The sequence below is a fragment of the Carlito syrichta genome, unplaced genomic scaffold (genome assembly GCF_000164805.1).
Source record: "Carlito syrichta isolate Samal-C Ts95f unplaced genomic scaffold, Tarsius_syrichta-2.0.1 Scaffold128134, whole genome shotgun sequence".
Taxonomy (NCBI): Eukaryota; Metazoa; Chordata; class Mammalia; order Primates; family Tarsiidae; genus Carlito; species Carlito syrichta.
In genome coordinates this window covers 152,079-172,536 of record NW_007072230.1, presented here as the reverse complement: position 1 = coordinate 172,536, position 20,458 = coordinate 152,079, and the positions used below count along the sequence as shown (strand labels likewise).

Here is a 20,458-nt window from a genome sequence, read left to right as displayed (position 1 = left end):
CCGCCCGCCGGGGCCGCGCGTCCCTCCTCCCTGTCCGCTGAGCCCGACCCGGCGGGGGCAGGCGGAGGCCAGCAGCGTCTCCAGCCCAGATGTGTCTCCACCTTTTTTTTTTTGCCCTTGGTCTCGGGTTTGAAGAGGGGCACATGTTGGAGGGAGAGGCTGAGAAAAGCTGCGACATCGATTGGAGCCAAGATGGAGAGAGAGGGAAAGTTTTCCCTTTGCGCCCCTCCTTGGCCTCTCGGGTTTAAGTTAACCCACAGATCCCCACATGACCTCGCCCGGGAGTGGAGGGCGGTCCCCTGCTCCCGGCCCCCAGCCAAGCCGATGCGGCAGGACTGACACAGCATCTCGGTTTCGGAGACTGGAAGGTGGCGATGGATTCTGCTTGAGGGTTTGCACCAGAAGGGCCTGCAGTGGGCAGCGCCACCTCGCAGCAAGAGAAGGAGGCCTGCTCCCTCCAGCGTGGGAAAGCCGGGTCGCTAAGGAGACAACGGCCTATCCCAACCCTGCCCCGGGGCTGCTGGGACCCAACCCAGGCACACTGCTAAGAGAAGAGCACTGCACTTGAACTCAGAAAAGCCAGTGCAGGCCAGCAGTCCTGTTCCTTCCAGCTGAGTACTCCGCCTGTGTGCTTGAAGTTCTTGACCCTTCAGAACTTCAAGTTTATCCTCCTTAATTTGATGGTAATAATACCTACCTTAAGGATAGATGGAAGGATTAGATGAGGAAAACAAAACAGCTGTACCCAGCTGATGGAACAAGCTTTCCAAAGGGCAGTTTAGTCAGGTCCAGGAGGTCCGTTCAATATTTGCAGGTGCCTTTTACATGATAGGCAGAAAAAATATTTGTGATGCAGACAAATGTGTTCAAAAAAGCTTGAAACCTGTCCAGCTGAGGACACAGAATTGGGAACTTCAGCTGGGTCAAGGGCCTTGATATTACATTACACTCGCTAGACTTAAATCTTATCTGGTGATGGAATTCAGCATGCATGATGACTTATATACCCTTTATTCAGAAGTGGAGAATATTCTAAGTGGCCATGTGGCTGCTCCTTAAGCCCCAGTGTCCTACATAGAAGGAAATTGTATTTGAACTTCCACCACGCCCATTTGTCTGAAACCAGCATTTCTCCAAGTCCTCAACTCTCAAGTCTAGAAAAGTATGTTGTGAGTCTAGAGAGAGCTTGGAATCAAAGGATTCATGGAATCTATCTGCCTTCTTCCTATAACTTCCAAAAAGATCTTACTGCATACATCTTCATATTTTTTCAATCTACTTAGCTCTCTCAAGTAGTGAGGTTGGTAATCTTAGGATTCTTTATTTAGGAAGAAGATGTGATTAATTCATTCTTTTTATACCTACAGCTGTCTCAAATACGAACCTCAGGAGAATGATGGCCCAGGATGATTCATACAATCTATTATTTCAAAAATTATGAACTTTCGAGTTCCCCACTGAGAACTAAGACGTGAAACCAGGGACCTAACAGCAGAAACACCCTCCACTGAATTATCCAAGTCAGAACCTCAGAATCATGCTTGACTTCTTCCTCCCAATCGTGGTTCATATAGCATAAACCACGAGGTGATTTTTTTATGCTACCCTTGAGATAAATGGCTTGAATCTGATTACTTCTGTCTACTGTTCATCTCCATTATCTTCACTTAGAATAGAAATCACAATCCCTAGACTACTGCAAAAGTTGTCTTACCTCATTCCTTTCTCACCAATCAGTTTTTTTTAGCATTTCCACCAGGCCTTGCTGAAAGACTAAATCGAGTCACCCTTCTCCATTCAAACTCATGCCTGACTTCCCAGTTGCCCTCCAGGTAACATCCAAACTCCTAACAGTGGCACAAAAGCCTTTCCTGATCTGGCTCCTTATTTACCTCTCCAGTCTCATTTCTTCCCTCCCTCTCCTCCCAAGTCTGTTCTCTGGCCCCTACTACTCTTCTCCCACCCCCCAGATGGAGCCCCCCCCCCCAAAAAAAAACAAACTGTAGCACTTGCAATTCTCTGGAGGTTTCCTGTTCTCTTTTTTTTTAAAGACTGCTGTACATTCTGGTCCCTCTGTCTGGAGCACCCCATCCACTCACCCTTCTCAACACCTAAGGATATATTGTTTCATTTTAGATAACTTCTTCCAGGAAGCCTCCCCCATGCTTCCAAGACACTTATAATACCCCCAGGAGAACTGTTGGGATCTCCTGCTACAACAGACTTTTCCATTTACTTGTTCATCTTCACCAAGGATTGTAAGCAGTGCCTAGGGAAACTCCTGTCACACAGTAGGCACTGAAGACATAACTGTCAGATGAATGAGTGCAAGAGTGAGTAAATTCCACAACCCTATAAGGGGCCCATCAGTACAGGATAAAGAACATAGATACAACCTGTTTTGCAAATGCCTCAGATAAGATAAAGCTGCCTCCAATATGTCTTTCTATTTGCTAACGGGGCGTGTGCCCCAAAAAATCCAACATGTGTTCAGTAACAGCTTTTACTGCAGAAGTGCAGGCACTGAGAGGCTGTGCAGTAGCCTTGCTGTTGCCATAGCAACCTAGCCCAGGGAAAGGCTAATGATTTAGTGTTCAGATGCCTCTTAGCTCTGTACTTTTGGAACCCAAGCCTGTTTTTCCGCTGTTCTAAAAGACAAGTTTTACAAATGATGGTATCTATGTTGCCTTTAATCTCATTCAAGTGTTTCCATGTCATTAGGAGGAATGTCTTATGCCATTTGAATTATACCATCAAAGAGATGTAATCAAACACAGAATAATATATTCATCTTTCATCTGCTTTAAAATATTCTTATGCACCATTTTCATTTTCTACTTTAATACGCTTATTTTACTGTCTTTTTTTTCAACTTTGTGGCTATCCTTTTAAAATGAATGTATTGCTGGCTTCTAGAAAAATATTTACTGATTTAGAATTGAACCTTTAAGATGATAAATAATATACGTGTCCAGGCCTGGCAAGAAACAGGGAAGATAATGTATTGTAGATTGGGGGAAATAGGACATCTTTGTGTAATTATGCCTCAAATCTGGGATAAGTTATTTGATTGCTTATGTGAAATTTGTAATTAAAAGATATGTACCTTTCCTATGCACAAAACTTCACATTTTCAGAGCTTTTTCACATATATCATCCTATTTGAGTCTCACAAACATCCTGTAAGGTCTATGTGGCCAATCCAGATAAGTGATAAAGGACAGATTTGTATTAACAGCCTCCTCCCCAACCCCCCACCCCCAGCCTGCAAACTTCACAGAAAAGACAATACAAATGCACTGCCGAAGAAAAGCGTCTGCACCATCCAACCCACACACATTACGGTCCTACCGCCACTCTTTCCCACACCTCACCTGCATCTGCTGGGGGCTTTCTCCACTGGATCAGGGCTGACAAAGCACTATCCCCTAATCCTATCAGCTGTGTGAGCAAGTGCTGCCGGCTCTCTCAGTGCCCCGATGTTGGGTGATCTGCACAGCAACAAGGAGCAGCTGACGCTTTGCCACACGTCATGAAGGGAAGAAACTGCATTCTGGAGCATCCTGGGAGTTTTCTGTGGTGGGGTGGAGACCCATGTTTTTCTTACCAGGGAGAGAGAGCTGCCCATTTTTCCTAAATAGCGAGTGTACCTGTGTGTTATTGTTACTATATGGTGAAGGGATTTTGCTGTTGTAAAACTGTAATGACTAGGATGACTCAAGATCACTCTCTGAGGAGGGGCCCCAGAGAGTACCTGGGTTAGAGAGGGCAGCTGGGTGACCTGAGGCAAGGACCGGCTCGAACATTCCTTGGGTTCAGAGTGCATCAATGATTTCTGCTCTGCAAATGAGTTTGTAGTCAGAGGCATCACGCTCAGTGACGAACAGAAATTAAGGGCAAGTCCAAGTGAAGAGGCAGAGACTGGGAGCTGGGAGCTTTGAAGGATGGTGAAGATATAGTCCTCTGCTTGCCTGATGGGAGAGCAGACACAAGATAGTCTCCCAAAAAATACTATCTGCCTTTTGTGGTCTTTTGTCCATCTCTGAGAATAGGGTAAGATGCTAGTCAAAAACATAGGTATAAGCAATTGTATTAAAGAAAACAGGGACAGAGGGTTGGACAAATAGATGTATACTTATTAAGACAATGAATTGGAATGATTGAAATTAAGATGCTCTGGAAAGTATATGAGTTGCCATCCAGGTAGGATAAACTGAGTCTAATTAAATTTGCCCATTAAAATGCTTCACATGACTGGATAATCTGTGGTCTCACAGATTTGTACAAAAGGGAAAGGGAGTTATCTGTAAGGGAGGCACAGGAAGACCTAAATTCAGAATTTGAATTCTGGGCTCGCAAGAAAAGCACCATTCTTCTCCAAGAGAATAGAAGGTTTGGGAGAGGCAGTTAAAAGGTGCTTGAACCCAGCAGGGTAGCTGCCATGAGACAAGATGAGGAGCGGAGGCCCAGACTCTTTTCAGAAATGGCAGGAGCAGAGCAGTTATTCAAGGTTAGAGGCTCTGAGGGATTCATTCAGCATACACAATCTTAGGGAAAAAAAATTATAATCTGTGTTCCCAGAAAGCAGATCTAGGGCTAGATTTGAGTTACGTTAAAAAAATTTGTTCTCCGTAATAATTTTCCCCCATGATTTTTTTACTTGTTTTTTTCTTTTACTTCCTACTATACATCTCTCTAAAAAAATAATTCTGCCTTTATTCCTGCTAAAAGATAAGGGAGGGAGAGGGAAGAGGAGGATTTTGCAATTGTCTACTCAAAGGCCAAGAGCTTTATTGCAAAATGGAGCTGAGCGCCCCTAGAGGCCAACTAGTAATGCTGCAGCTATAGGAGCCCAGGAGACCAGTTGGACTTTTGGGGACAGGAGCGGGGCTATCTTTACCTCTGCAGTTGGAGAGCTAAGGACAGTTTTGATTGCTGTTTTATTTTCACCTCCTAGGTTACTCCTGTGAGCCATTTTCCTTTTTTACCTGAATTCTTGTGTCCCCCTGAGTGAACTTAGCCCTTACTGTGTCTCGTGTCTGCTCTTAGATCCTCTCCAAATTCACTGCAGGAAAAATTGTAGAAAAATAAATCTAGAATTTGGAAATCTGGCCTTTGTCGTTGCATCAGTCCATGTGTTCTCTTTAGCTACTTCTGCTTAATCAACAAGAAATAAATGCTTTCTAAAAAAGATAACTTAAATATTTTTTTAAATGCTAAAATCACATCATCACAGTTTTGGAAAATAAAAGAAAAAAATTACTCATCATTTCATTGCCCTAACATCAATTATCCATATTTCTTCTGTTAGCATTTTTGTGTATTTGCTTTCAGGCTTTTCTACTGTGCATCAAAAACAGTACTGTTAAAAATGAGAATACAATTCTAAGTGACATATGGTACCTGGGCCTCTTGATGCCATCATATCTGGCTGTTTCTGATGGCAGCGGTAGGCTCGAGTGCTCGTTTTTATCCATGAAGTTACTCACCTCTGTCTTCCCTCTGAATGTGAGGCACTGATGTGAGCTAGAAAGACTTCGCAGCTGAGGGTGCTGCTGAAGGCTTGGAAGCTCCAGGGTGGCTTCCCGGGTGACTGTCCTGGTCGGGGCTGGACCAGTCTGAAGCTTCAGGAAATGTTTGTAGTGGAGAATTAGCAAAGCTAAGACTAAAGAAATGACCTCAACTCGGATGCTGATAGAGAAACACCTGTGTCCCTTTCTAATCAGAAGTCCAGCTACTGTCTTGCCATGATGGAATACTAATTCAGGGAAGAGCAGGAAGTTGACATGAGCTTCCCAAGTCTGGAAAGAGTTCTGTGATGAGAAAATGTAGTTCAATAAAGGACATGGATTCATGAGTCCCATAGGCCTGATGTGAGTCCTTTTTGCCTCTAGAGTGCTACCTTAAGCAAGTTGTTTAACCCCTCTAGGACTCAGCATGAGGTAAGTGCACATTAGTTAAAAAGGAAGAACCAGTTGCACCAGTTAATATCTTTGGGCAAATTAACTTCCCTGGATCTCATTTTCACACCTATAAAGTGAACTTAATAACAGTAATTAGTTCATGATACTGTTATGAGAATTAGGCAAGAATCCACGCAAAGCCTAGCATTGATGTCCAGTACATGGTGGGAGCCTAATGGATATCTTCTCTCCCTCAGGATCAAACAGTTCCAACCACCATTGCTGCCTCATGCTTGCTTGTTTCACATTCACCTCATCCTAAAGATTTTCATTTAAATTTTTATTAAAGGGCTATAATGTTTTCTCTAGATGACCTCTGGCATATAACTAAGGGAACTGAATTTCTCATTAGAATAGATGTTGAGAACTTTTCAACCCAAAGGTAGATAAAAGGGTTACAGTAAAAGGTATAACGAGGGGCCAGACCCCTATATTCATTCATCCAGCAATGTTTATTTCGTTTCCATTCTGAGCTAGACAGTGGCTCAGCCACTGGTTACAGAATATTCAAAGACAAACAGTGTTTCCTATACTCAGGTATCTCAAAGTTTAACAGAAATGTGAGCATGACTGTCAGTTGTACACTACTCAGTGTGTTAGCACCATGATAGCTTGGTACCCAGAGGGCTCACCTGAGTTAGATTAAGCATCTGAATTAGACTAAGGTTTGAGGCTTGCAGGGGTGAGTTTTGAGATGAACTTTGAATGATGAAAATGTCCTATTATAATCTTGGCTTTTTGAGACTTCCTTTTTCTTGATTTCTCTTTTCTCCCTCCTCTTCGTTTTCTCCATCCTCCTCTTCTTCTTTTCTTCTTCTCTTCCTCCTTTTCCTTCCCCCCACTCCTCTTCTCTCACTCCTCCTCTCCCCCTGGCTTCTACTCCCTGTCTCTCCCTCTGTTTTTCCTTTCTACTCTGAGAGACTTCTGCCACCCTACATGTGCCAATGGATTAACATAGAGTGAAGCACCTTCGGGTTTCCCCTTGCATCTTTACTGTCTGGCTGTAAACTTGTGAAATAAAGCAATTTTTTTTCTCAAGCCTTGATCACCTGGCACAGCATCAAGCACGACATCTGGTGCCTCAATCAATATTTGTTAATTAGTAATATTATTTAAAATTTTAAGAACACGTGTTATACTGCCACCTATTGGTGTATTAGTGAATTTTTCTTTTGGTGGGAAATGGTTTAACAACGACTTTAATCAAACCTCCAGCACTAGTTCAGAAAAACTTTCAAAATGTAAGGTTACACGTAACTTTACTGAATGTCAGTGAACAGAATCATTATTCAGGAGGGGTGGGATGATGATCAAGTGCTTTGATAGACACTGGCTCCAAATTCTGCCTAGCTGCTGAGCCACTTGAGACAAGCCGGGTGACAGAGAAGCTATGTCTTTGTACTCTTATTTGTAAAACATATATGTGCATCTAGTTTGAGGATTAAATTCTATAATACTTATACTAAGCCTAGCATAGCCCCTTGTACAGACTGGGAATTCAACAATCCTATTTTTGTTCCCCTCCCTTTCTTTCTTCTCCCCTTCCTCAATTCACAATGACCTGGGGTAGGATAAATACGTGATTCAATTTTAGCTGAACAATCAGGTAAACCCTTCTAAAACCATACTTGCAAATGATATTCAGATGGTCTCTACATTATCTATTCCCAGCTATGTATTTTATTTTGTTAAATTAGTAGAATTTCTATTTTTTGAGCAGTTTTGGGTTTACAGAATGATTAAGCAGAAAGTATTCTCATATGCCCTCTCACTGCTGAGGTTTATTTTTTTAATCCTTAGACACAATTCATTCCCCATCTTTCCGATTAATTAGGTATAATTATTCCCTACTTTTGAAGAGAGTACAAACAAGTGCCCGTCAAATGGGTCCACATTAGCTTGCCCCACCCTTCCTCAACCCCCTCCACCTGCTCAGTTTGCTCCGAGCTTTGTGTGTCTCTGTGGTGGACTCAACGCCCAGACTCCTGGAGCTTTCCCAGATAGTCTTAACAGCATTGTCTTTCCTCTGACCTAAGCTGACCACAGAGTGATATCCCACAACCCTGAAAATAAATTACATGGCTTGTTCCTGCTTTCCACCTGCAGGGGGGCCTCGGTGTCACCTGGCACTCATTGGATGCTCTCTGACTATGTTCTCTACTATTCGCCACAGGGTCTCTTAGAAATCTTCCATGCCCCAAACCTACCTGTCTTCCTCCTCTACCCTCATACCGTATAGAGGCCCTTAGGTCCTGACTGACAGACAAAATAGAAGGTTTGAAGAGAACTCTCTCAGTCTCCTGTCTCCAAACCTATACATTCACCTGCTTCCAACCCCATGCTTCCCATGTCTGGTTTTTTAGAATGGAAGTTTCTTCCTATAAAAGGGCAATTCCTTTACCTACGCTTTGGATCCCATCCTTTTCCACCTCTTAAGGAATGTTATCCTATCAGTTAGTGCTTCTAACTTCCTAGGTTTTAGTTTTCTTACCTGTAAAATGGAATAATTGTAGAACCTAACTCAGAATCATTGAGAACATCAGAGAAGTTAATACACATAAAGAACATAGAAGAGTGCCCAGCATATGCTAAGAACTCCATGAACATTAGCTGTTATTATTAACTATTCTTTTTTTTTTTTGATAACTTTACTTTTCTACTGGACACTTCACATAAGCATTTAAACATGCTAAGATCTTTTTCTGATGAAATAAACTACTCTCTGAAGCTCTAGTATCTTTCTAGTGCAACCCAATTTCTTCTCTCCATTTACTACCAAACTTCTGAAAGAATTAATTCTAAAGAATCAGAAATGAGAAGGATGGTCAGGTGTGGTGACTCATGCCCATAATTCCAGCATTTTGGGAAGCTGAGGTGGGAGGATTGCTTCAGGCAAGGAGTTTGAGACCAGTCTGGGTAACATAGTGAGACTGGGTCTCTACAAAAAAAGAAAAAAGAAAAAATTTAGCTGGGCATGGTGGCATGTGCCTGTAGTCCAAGCTGTTCAGGAGGCTGAGGTGGAAGAATCGCCTGAACCCAGGAGGAGAATAAAGGTCGAATGATGAGCTCACCCAGAGGTGAGCTGGGATTGTGCCACTGCACTCCAGTCTGGACAACAGAGTGAGTCTCTGACTAAATAAATACACAAATAAATAAAATTAGAAAAATAAATATCACTAAGCTGAATATTTATTTATTTATTTATTTATTTTAGAGAAGTCTCACCAAGTTGCCCAGGCTGGTCTCAAACCCCTGGGCTCAGGCAATCCTCTCGCCTCTCCCTCTCAAAGTGGTGAGATTACAGGCGTGAGCCCATGTGCCCAGCTATGCTGAATACTTAAATATAAAAAGGAAATGGGAAGGATAAAGTGGAAGCAGGTGAATGTGTAGATTTGGAGGCAGGAGATTTCTCTTTATACCTTCTATTTTGTCTGATGGTCAGAAGCTAAGGGCCAACATGTCTCACATCTTCCTGCCTCTTGACCTAAACAATTCCACTCATGTGCCCACGATGCTACTGAACAGCTCTTGCTCGATGTCACAAATAACCTCCATTTGGTTTAATCTGATGATTGGCTTCTATATTAATCTTGACTTCTCATCAGCTTTGGTGAAAGTTAAATACTCCTTACTCTCACATTTCTGAAGACCACATTTTTTTTTTTCCTGTAACTCTGCCCTGTTGGTTTTTTCTACTTCTCCGTATCCTTCCAGCAATTTCCTTAAATATTGGCCCTGCTCACTTTCAAGCCTGAACCCTTTTCTGCTTTCATCCTACATTCTCTCCCGGGGTAAAGTCTTTCTTTCCAATTACTTCAGTTACTATTTATAGGCAGATCTGTAAATTCTATAAATGCACATCTTTATGCCATGATTATCCCATAATCCATCTGGATAGTGCAACTTTTACATCCCACAAGGTCCACAAACTCACTATATTCCAAGCTGAATTCATCACACTTCCTCTAAAAGCTGATTTTACTTCTGTGTTCCCTAAGCTGATAAATGGTAACATCATGCATACCCTGGAACCTGGGTGAAATTCATAATTCTTCTGTCTCCCCCTTCTTGTTACAACCAATTGGAACCTAAGTCTTATCTGTCCTACTTCCTAATTATCCCTAAAATGTGTTCATTTCTCTACCACCTCTTCCTGTCTCCAGACCTGCTCCCTTTATTTCATTTTTTAACAGTAGTCAGAATTATACCTTTAAAAAGCAAATCTGATTACCTCCCACTAAACCTCCACCTCCTCCAGACCCAAGTGAAAACTTTCAGTGCTCAAGACTGCCCTCAAGATGAAATTCATACACTAATGTATGGCTTACAAGATTCCTCATGATCCAATCCTTGCCTTCCACCTTTGGACCTCCACAAATGTTGCCTCTACCTAGAGCCCTCCTCTCAATCTCCAACCATCCATTTCTTTTTGCCCTTTGAATATTTTCACTGGATAATTTGATTTTTTAGAGTCATGTAATCTACTCCTTGAGTTTGAAATAGGAAAAAATGAATTCTGACTTTGAAAATACTTTCTGCCAGAACTATATGGGTGTACAGTATGATGAAAATATAAAGTCACATTAAAGATATAAAAAAACAAGGAAGTTTTGTTTCCTTTTGGACTTATAGCATGAGTTGAATAGCAATTCAAAAGAATTTTTAAGTGCACACATGAAATAATGACTTCCAAATTGGTATAACTTGAAAAGCTTCAGTCAAAGAATGCACATACATCTTACCCTTGGTGTTATACAATATTAATCTTAAATTCATTATTTTAGTGACCTCATTTCTATTGAGTGAGAATTCAAAGAATACTTTCTGGGAAAATATTCTCATGATTTCTTGTTATAGCTTTTCCTCCTGTTTTCTCCTACCATTTATTTGACTTTTAGTATTAACATAGAAAACCAACCGGGAGCAGTGGCTCATGCCTGTAATCCCAGCACTTTGGGAGGCCGAGCTGAGAGGAATGCTTCAGCCCAGGAGTTTGAGATCAGCCTAGGTAACATAGAGAAACCCTGTTTCTACAAAACAAACAAACCAACAACAACAAAAACAAGCTGGATACTGCATGCCTGTAGTCCCAGATTCCTGGGGGACTGAGGAAGAAGGCTTGCCTGAGCCCAATAGGTTGAGACTACTGTAAGCCATGATCTTGCCACTGAACTCTAGTTTGGGTGACAGAGTGAGGATCAAAAAGAAAAAAAGAAAAAGAAAACTGAAAAAAATTTTAGACAAGGACTCATTTTATAAAAGACATTGGCACTTATATTTTTACATATTCATATAGTTGGCTATATTTTTATTGTTATAATAAACAGGATAATGCAGCATTTTCAAATATATACAGAATTTAGGTAGATTTATACTGAAACTTGAAAATAATAGTTACTTGGGCAAGAAAATATTAGAAAACCTCACACTAAAAACCTATTTTAAAACTTTAAACACTTTGAGGGCAGCCACTTTCTGAATGCTTGAGATAACAAGTACAGAAGTGTGTTATAACCACTGTGCTTATATTTCCAATAGTAAACACTTAGAATTTTTGAGCATAAATTACTATTTTTTTCTCTGTCTACACTAATTTCCTCAGTCCTCTACACAGAGTTCTAAATTAAGAAATACCTCTATAGGAATGGACTGTGAAATGTTGAGAATGGAGAAAAAAATATAGAATTAAAAATTTTCTGTTTCTTTGGTTTTGCCTTCTAATTATGGAGTAATGTATATCTAAACATATTGTTTTAAAGTATGAAAGTTATTCATGGCTAAACAAAATGGGGAAGAGGCAAGCAATAATTAGACACTTTTCTTAATGTTCACCTAGGAATTGTCTTACAGTTACACTTTTACTAATTGCAAATCCCATCCCTTGAATTCCAGTATATGATTGTATTTATTCAACAAATATTAATCAAGCCCTTGCTAAGTGCCAAGAACTCCAGTAAATGTTGAGAGAGATTTAAGGAGTTTGCCTTGGTAGTATGGATAGGTGTGATGTCTTATTTTGGACTAAGCAGTGTTTGGACTGCTATAGAGTCATGGAGAACAAAGGTAGGATGATGAGCTTCACCCAAATACCAAGCCATGCTGCATTCTTTTGGGCAATTTTCAAATAATAAAATGTGATAATTTTAACACAGGATAAACACATAACTCATATGATACTACTATAGAGATACTTCTATTTCTCACTCTAAACTATAATTTAGATAAACCAAGATGAAAAACATGGCAAAATAATCCTATTTATTTGTGCAGAACAACTGTTGTATTCATTTTTCTTTATAATTAAGAAATGAGGTCAAATGAAAATTAAGCATCTCTTTTTTCTCCCTCAGTTGAATCCCTTGAATCCTTTCCATAGAACACTGCTGTTTTTATAAATATTAAAAACTAAGTAGACATACAATAATTCCTTAATGGCAGGAAATGTATACATTTCTGCACTTCATTTTGCCATAGTTGTTCTATTATTAAGCATTAACATAGACTAGTCACTTCTCTATAATTAAAAAATACAGTGAGACAATTTATAGAGGGTGTTTGAGCAAAAAATTCTAATGATTTTTCCTGACCAAGAAAAAAAAAAAATCAGAAAGAACATGACATTCCTTCAAAACTGAGGTTTTCTGGTAGTCTTTGCCTAAAGGAAATTTGTTTGTTCTAGAAAACTTTAATGAGAAAAGGCTGACAGCAGATCGGTAGCTATATACTCCTGGCAGTGGGCTTTCTGTAGAAATGTGCATTAGATATTCAAGTCCTTTCTCAAGCATTCTATTCTTGCAACCTGACTTCATCCTTTCCACTGTTGCCATTGAAACTAGAAATGACTGCAGAATACAAATAATGTGATAAATGTTTGGGAATTTGTCTTTGTAGTTTTTTCAGCACCACTGCCAAACTTCTTGCCTAGAGAGCTGTGTGAGGTTTTTCAATCTGACACCTTTGAGCAATCCCCTTCTCTAGCCAACTGGGAAGCACACACACTATCAAATTGCAGCAGTCCTTCAAAGGGATTCATAAACATTGCAAGCTCTTTGACTCCATATTGTTTTAAAACTGCTCATTTGGTGGTCATATATTTATGCCCAATAATTTCAAATGCGGGGATGCATCTTCTTTATGGAGATCCCCAAATGTGATGCACATAGTTTTGAATAGCATTTGTATAAATGAAGACCCTTTCCCTAAATTTTTTAAACCACAATATGGTCCCCAATTAGTCTGATCCTACTGAACAATGTTATTTGTGGGTTTCTTTCTTCATTTACCAGTAAACCACTGAGTCTCATACAAAGTCCTTTTCTTGATCCACTTGAAGGTTCTGTAGCAAAGGGCCAATCCTTCTGGGAGACAATGCCATCTGGAGAGTTGACCTAATTAATACCTTAATGACGAGTAGAATGTGTACTACACGTTTCAGGCTAATCATCACCCTCAAGTGGCTCTGGATTATCATTTTTAGGACTTTTGTGATTTTCCCATTGACCATGCTTTTAAGCTGAGGCACTAACACAGGATTGCCTATACTGTTTTTATGCCACAACTCATGTATTCCATCTGCTTCCTTTTGTGCTGTTAAAGCCTCTTCTACAAACTTTGCCTAGGTTTTCAACTCATAAAGATAAACAAAGAATGTTTAGTTTCAAGAGAAATATGCATGGCAAATATGTCAGGAAAGTCAGAGTTTTAAATGCCTTCCTAGTTTCTAGCTCTCTAAATGACGACTAAGACAAAGTATTAAGATTGGAAGGAGCCGGGTTCAGTGGCTCAGCCTAATAATCCCAGTGCTTTGGGAGGCTGAGGTGAGTGGATTGCCTGAGCCCGCGGGTTTAAGACCCGCCTGGGCAACTTGGCGAGACCTCATCTCTACAGTAAAATAAAATAAAAAAATAACCGGGCGTGGTAGTGCACGCCTGTAGTTCCAGCTACTTGGAAGGCTGAGGTGGGAGGATCGCAGGAGCCCAGCAGGTGGAGGCTGTGGTGGCCGGGAGCGGCCACTGCACTCCAGTCTGGGCGACAGAGTGAGACTCCAACTCAAAAAAAAAAGATTGGGAAGGACATTTCCTGCACGAGTGGGTCAGAAACTTCTCTCTTCATTTGCATATTAGAGCCAATGCTTTTGTCCATTAAGCCAGTATGCTTGTTACTCCAAGCTCTGATACTGTATTAGGAATTATATTCTTAAGACTTTCTGGATTCATCTGCTTAGGTTCTCTTAAACCCAATAATTTAGTATTTGGTAAGGCAATCTCACCCACGTAGAACTTACACATAATTTCAAGGTCACTAGTCATGTGTTTTCAGACTCATGTGTTTTTCAATAGGGATAGAAAAGGCCTGGGCTTACTGAAGAGTGACCATTAGATCATGTGTGATGGCTTTTCCAGTAATGGGGCTGAGCTTGCATTTACTCTCAGAAAGGTAATCTTGCCCCAAGTCTGCCCATGATGGGCTTCTAGTGTGGCAATGAGAGAAAATTAGCCAAGGGAATGGCTAATTCAGTCACCGTGTAGGTGATAGCAAACAACTCGACAATCTGCTGCCTCTTGTTTGCCTTAGCACACACACGATTTCTATACAGGATTACCAAATTTAAGTTCTGTAGTGTTGAAGGGATAGAGATCTTTCAAAGTTGATGACTCTGTTGCATTCACTGCCTGTTTAATTACCTACCTTGTCTCTTTGCAGTGAAGAGCCATGATGCCACTGACAAAAGCAGCACTATATTCCACATTGGTTCCATTTGAAATTTTCTTTTGTACATAAAGAACCAAAATTTTTACACTACAATGCCCTCATCAAATTCAGAGGAGCCCTTCGATTCTGCCTGCCATTTATAGCACTCCCCACACCAAGAACCATTGTTTTGTCCTTCTACTCCTGTTTTTTACTTAGTTTTTCTCCTTTCTTCCAAGCCTCATAGTTCTTTTGCAGTTCCTTATAAACAAGTGCAATCTGTGAACCATCCAGTATGAGAAGAGAAACCTATATGTTTATTATTATTAATTAATTTTTTTAAGAGTGAATGTTTTTGTAAAACTGTTTCTCCAGTCAGTTTTTTAAAAAGTTGTGTCAATAAAATCCTGAGTACATTTGTCATACAAAATTATAAATGCTGTATTAAAAAAGGATGAAAATTTTACTTTTATATTATACTTAATGTTTATGAATCAAGCAGCCAATTAGCCATAAAGCTCTGATGAAATGACTCTAAAATATACTTAATTCCAAGCCATCTTTTGACAGTGACCATTTGGCTCAGCTTATTTTAAATAGAAATATATAGAAAAACATCTTTACGCATTTATTTCAAATTTAAAATGAAACCAGAACTATATTTCTGTTTGCATACCAAAGGAAATCCCTTTTCTCATTAGCTTAGGAAAACAGTCTATATTTATTGTTCTTTAAATTTTTTGCATTTATAGTTTGAATAAATGGCTTCCACCACTACTATGTTGAGAATAGTATACTATGTATATATTGGAGAGATGAACATATCACAAATTTTTTGAACTGTGTGCTTAACTATGTTACTACTGTGTCTTACCTCAGATAATCCACTTGAGGACCATGGCAGTTGTCTAGTATCTTAACATTAACACTGGCCATTTTTTAATGCTAAGTTTTATTTTCTCTGGTTCACATGAGAATATATTTCCAAGTGTAGCATGGCTAGTCTGTCTAATTGTTTGCAGGGTTATCTATTCAAACCTAGGAAAATGTTTAATTCAAGGCTAAAGAACACAATAAAGAAATTAACAAAAAATCGGAGCTAAAAATAAGTTAAAAGACAATAACCTAAATAAAAACAAACACAGTTAGACATGGAGGCTCATACCTGTTAATTCCAGCACTTTGGGAGGTTGAGGTGAGAAGATTGCTTGAACCCAGGAGTTTGAGGCTAGCCTAGGCAACATAGCAAACTTCTTCTCTACAAAAAATTAGCAAAGTGTGGTGGTGTGTGCCTGTAGTCGCAGCTACTTGGGAGGCTGAGGCAGAAGGATCGTGTGAGCCCAGGAGTTTGAGGCTGCAGCAACTTGTGCTTGTGCCACTGCACTCCAGCCTGGGCAACAGAGTGAGACCCCCAACTCAAAAAAACAAATACATAAGAATATAAAGCACATCTATTAATTAATAATATTTTCTACTCTTTTGGAAATGATTAATAATTACTTTTGACATTTCTATTTGACTGTATTGTCTAAATTATTACTCATTAAGCAACTATTTATTGAGTATTTATTCTGACTGGTGCTACTTTTACTGATGGCAAATAAAAGGGAGGTCCTCACTCCACAGTGAGTGGAACTGAAAGACAGGAATTGCTGAAAGACAGGTATTAGTGAAGAAGAACTGAAAGACAGGTATTGGTGGAGAAGACTTTTTTTTTTTTTTGAGTTGGAGTCTCACTCGGTCGCCCAGACTGGAGTGCAGTGGCCGCTCCCAGCTACCGCAGCCTCGCCTGCTGGGCTCCGGTGATCCTTCCGCCTCAACCTTCCAAGTAGCCAGAATTACAGGCATGCGCTACCATGCCCGGCTAATTTTTTAATTTATTGTAGAAATGAGGTCTCACTCCCCAGGCGGGTCTCGAACCCACGGGCTCAGGCAATCCACTCACCTCAGCCTCCCAAGGCGCAGGATGAGGAAGTGACTTCTGACTCTTGAAAAAGTTAAGACAGAGTCAGTTCTCTCCCAAGTACAGAGAATATTTCTGGCAGGTGGAGAGCTGCTAAAGAAACTACTGAACATGGAAAAGAAATGCTAGAGTGGCAACTTGTAAATGAAAAAAAAAGATGAAATTCAATATATGGAATGATACTATACCCTCATTTAGCTCCTAAGTCAGATGTCTGGTGTCACCTGCATAAACATAGTGAGGCTAAAAACTCCACAATGCAGGCTTAGACAGGCTTTTATTTACAGGGTATTGTAACAGAGTGCAGCTTGCATGAGCCTGGACAATAGAATAGTTTTAACTCAACAAAATGGAGAAAGTGCTCTGCAAAGGAAACACACATTGAAGTTAATGCTGATGGTGCAAGGAGAAGCAAGTTGAAAAACTGCAGAGCTGTCTCTTCTCCCAATATGAACTCTTCATTGGCTACATTATCGAGTGAAAACGATGAAAATTAAACTGCCTATACTAAAGGTATACGCTCAACAGTTCTGCTAATGACTGAGATGTGTGTGATCAGGTCACATATCATGAAATATCACTATGCATGCTTACCCCGTTTATTACTTCCAAGAAATAATATCTATTGAAAACTTTCACGCTTTGATACCTCTGCTATGTTCTCTTTCTTTGAGTACTTTTCATTTCTCTGTGATGCTCATGGACAAATTTAGCTCTCCAGTTTATCTAAGCTGAGGTCTTTTATCTCCAAATCTCACTTGGACATGCCTACTTGGAAATACTGTTGTCGCAAATCCAAACTATACTTCAGTTATGTCACTATTCCTTATTCTTCCCCAACTAGTTCCTCATTGCAAATTTGTCTAAATCATCATCATTTCTTTAGGCAGTGGCACAGAGAATAGCATAGAAGTTAAGAGCATTGGATCTAGGCTGCCTGAATTAAAATTACATTTCCTCTGTGAATTTCAATTTTCTCATGTATAAAATGGGGGAAATATTAGTATTAACATCAATAAACACATCATGAGACTTGGGAAAATCCAGTAAAAGCACACAAAACACTGTCTAGAACAAAGCAAATGCTCAAAATCATCAGTTATTATTACGTTTAAAATCTGTGTTCAAAATCTCAAGGTCATTTTTGACAAACTCATCTACATTTTTCAACCCCCTGTTTCCAGCCAGTCACCAGCCAGTCACAGGGTCCTGTCTGCTCTTCCTCTCAAAAACTGCTGACTGCTCTAGTCCCATGTTCAGTCCCTGAGGGAGACATTCATCCTTCCAACTTAGGCTGAAGCCAATGGTCCTTGACATAGTCTTCTCTGCAGCCTCTCCCTAACTCTAACTACACTGGGCCATGTGAATCTGACTTTAGGGCAGGATTTCTTTTGTGAACCCTCTCCTAAGAGGATTCTCTTATGTCTACCGGAACATAATGTAAACTGTACCTCTTCAATAGTCATCAAAATTGGTTTTATTTTTGCAAACATCCTTGGTTACTCCAATTAGTTTTGAGTGCCCCTCTGAACTGGAGTATACGTTCCACAGCATTTAGCATTCCCTCTCCACTGTTTTCTAATAATATGATCGCCTTTTCTTCCCAACCAGATCATGACCCTGAAAGCAAATGTGCTTTGCTTTCTTTTTACTCTCCCAAAGTACCTGGTTCCACACAGTAAACAGATTATGAATGCACGCTTATTGATTAGGTGATTTTAAATTTTTACTATATAGAAAAAGTCAGGGTGATATTTATAATGGGTTATTAAGAGAAACTTGGATCCTAAAATGTACTCTTGATTTTTGAGGTTGAAATTAAGGCGATAGCTACTTTTTTTTTCAACATGATGTTTAGTTTAATGCTACTGCCAGGGATTACACAGATAATGAGTGAATTATACCAGACACTAGAAATATAAAGAGACATGAATCATAGTCTCTCTCAGTCACTTCTTACATGTGTGAAATGGTCAGGTTTGTAAACCTATGTGTATATTACAAAGGAAAAAGGGCCGCAATTGGACTGACTTCGATCAGGACAATGAAGGGTAGAATGGAAGGAAATAGTCTTTGGGTCAAACCTAGCATGATATTTCCTAGGTATCATCTTTAATGTTTAGCTCTTATAACTCGCACAAATATTCTAATTTTTGAAAGTCAATGCATGTGTGAATAATGATAATGAATCAATTAGACATTTGAAATTGTTGGTAAGTGCATATTTTTGAAAAAATAAGTTACAGTTAACATATGAACAAGTCAATATCTGAAAGAAATGTCTTTTTTCCAACAATTGAAATATTTTTGTAGTACCTTATTATTCATTTTCTTCTTTCCGTCTCCCTAGCCCTAATACATTTAAAAATATTCTTATCTTTCTTATTCTTCTTTTCTAGTCTTCAATTTGACCTCTGATCTATATTTTCCAGTAATTGTATTCCTTTTTCCCTAAAAACAACATCAACAACAACAAAAAAAAAACAGCAGTGGCATTGGTTGGCATTGCTTAGTGTTGCTGGTGCTATTCCATATTGAACAGATTGCAGGTTGTCATATACTTCTACCACTAATCCTAGTTTAAACTTAAAAGTCTTGTGCAATAGTAAGAACCATAGAGCTTAGCTTATTATATCTGTCCAATTAGTATTGCTGTTAGTCATAACAGGATTAATACAAATATGATATGCTCACTTAATATATTAAGCTAAATCAACAGGTAATTACTAATTTTGCACATTGCTTACCAAGATGAATCTGATTCAATAAATTTCATCTATTCATACAGTATATTTAGGAAGCAAGAAATAAAAATTTGAAATTTCAAGTAATTGAATAAGATGTATATAATGGTTCCAATTGAGAAGAAAAAAGTCACAAAAGAGGTATGTGCTGATTAAAGGTATATGACATTATTTCTCAAAGTGTGTTGCCAGAAACTCAAGCCTATAACATGCCTGGAGAAAAAAAAAATGTACTCCATTTTCCAAAAGAACTTGGAAATGCTGTACTCCATATGGCTTTTAAAAAGTTCTTAATCCAGATTAAGTACCCAAGGGCCCTAGGGAATCTTCTAGTAAAGAGATCAATTTGACTGCATTTAACTCAGAATTTCTCTAACTCATTTAAGCACAAGACTTTTTGTTTTCTCAGAAAATTTAACATCTGGCAGTCCCAGTATTGAGAAAAGGGGGTACTAGTTCTAAGTGCTAAAGAAAAGGGAAGAGGAAGAGGCCATTTGCAGCTAGGAAAAACCACAAGGAAGAAGGTATATTTTGAGTTAAGTCTTGAAGTCTGAGAGGAAGATGAGCAGGTGAGGCATCCCAAACAAAGAAAACATTATGACTCAAAAAACACAGAGAAGAGGGTACTGGATGTTGGGAGAAAGGGTTTGGAAGAACCTGCTGGGGAAGCACAAATTCCTGCAGGGCAGAAATGGGAAGAGGGCTTTTAACACTGTGGAATCTCCACATCCAGTGACGTGATTAGCAAGCTATGTATTCAGATGTATTTTCCCTCATATATCATCATTTCTTAAGTGCTTATTTGATTGCAAAATTCGTTTACTTAATTAAAAGCTGAATGATCTAGACCAGTGCTGTCCAATAGAAATACAATGAGCCACAAATGTGCTTTTACATTTTCTAAAAACAGCAACATCAAAAAAGTAAAAAAACAAGTGAAGCCGGGCTTGGTGGCTCAGCCTGTAATCCCGCGCCTTTGGGAGGCTGAGGTGAATGGATTGCCTGAGCCTGAGGGTTCGAGACCCGCCTGGGCAGCGAGACCTCATCTCTACAATAAATCAAAAAATCAGCTGGGCGTGGTAGCGTATGCCTGTAAT

General features: G+C 39.6%; 1 protein-coding gene across 2 annotated transcripts in view; it reads right to left on the bottom strand.

Annotated features, from left to right (window-relative positions):
* The window catches only part of SYBU (syntabulin), a 102,655-nt gene that overhangs the window by 72,821 nt on the left and 9,376 nt on the right, over positions 1-20,458 (bottom strand). Inside the window, exon 1 of one of the 2 annotated variants that reach the window (XM_021707959.1) lies at positions 3,375-3,586. The exons of the other annotated variant lie outside the window; for it this stretch is intronic. The gene's annotated coding sequence lies outside the window, so the exon portion shown is untranslated. Of the gene's footprint in view, positions 1-3,374; positions 3,587-20,458 lie in introns of those variants that run through there. 2 annotated transcript variants of the gene reach the window in all.